We start from the raw sequence: 780 nt of genomic DNA, 5'->3' as shown, positions 1-780 counted from the left end.
ACGGACCCAGCATATACTGGGTCACCTCAGTCCCCACCCCCGTGATTGGCACCGCCCAGTTCTGGAAACCCCCCCTTGCAAATCCTGCGTTTGCCACTGGCGGCATGTTTTGTATGGTGTGAGCTGGTGTGAATCTCGCCACTAGTTTAATGTAAATTCTTCTCTCGAAGTTGTCCGTCTCCTCGGGCACAGTTCCTATACTGAGGTCTGGAGGAGGAGCATAGAGGGAGGAGCCAGTTCACACTGTTGAAAAGTCTAAAATTGCCGAAGGCTCCTGCGGAACCGTCTATACCCCAGGGTACTAAAATGGACCCCAGCATCATCTACGGACTACGAGAAAAGGATTTACCGGTAGGTAATTAAAATCCTATTTTCTCTCACATGTCCCCCTACTCATCAGCTTTTCTCTCACATGTCCCCCTACCCATCAGCTTTTTTCTCACATGTCCCCCTACCCATCAGCTTTTCTCTCACATGTCCCCCTACCCATCAGCTTTTCTCTCACATGTCCCCCTACCCATCAGCTTTTCTCTCACACTCCCACCAATGCCAGCCAACTTTTCTCTCACATGCCCCTTTGCCATCTAGTGTTTCTCTCACATATCTCCCTGCCCACCAGATTTTCTATCGCTTGTCTTCTACTGCACAGCAGATTTTCTCAAACTTACCACTCCCTGCCCACAAGATTTTCTATAACATTCACCTCTTGGTCAATAGATTTATTGGCATATTTCACCCCTGCCAACCAGCTTTTCTATTGCATTGTTTATTACATTGTAT

The sequence above is a fragment of the Pseudophryne corroboree genome, chromosome 6 (assembly GCF_028390025.1).
Source record: "Pseudophryne corroboree isolate aPseCor3 chromosome 6, aPseCor3.hap2, whole genome shotgun sequence".
In the NCBI taxonomy this organism is placed as follows: domain Eukaryota; kingdom Metazoa; phylum Chordata; class Amphibia; order Anura; family Myobatrachidae; genus Pseudophryne; species Pseudophryne corroboree.
This window is presented reverse-complemented; position numbering follows the sequence as displayed.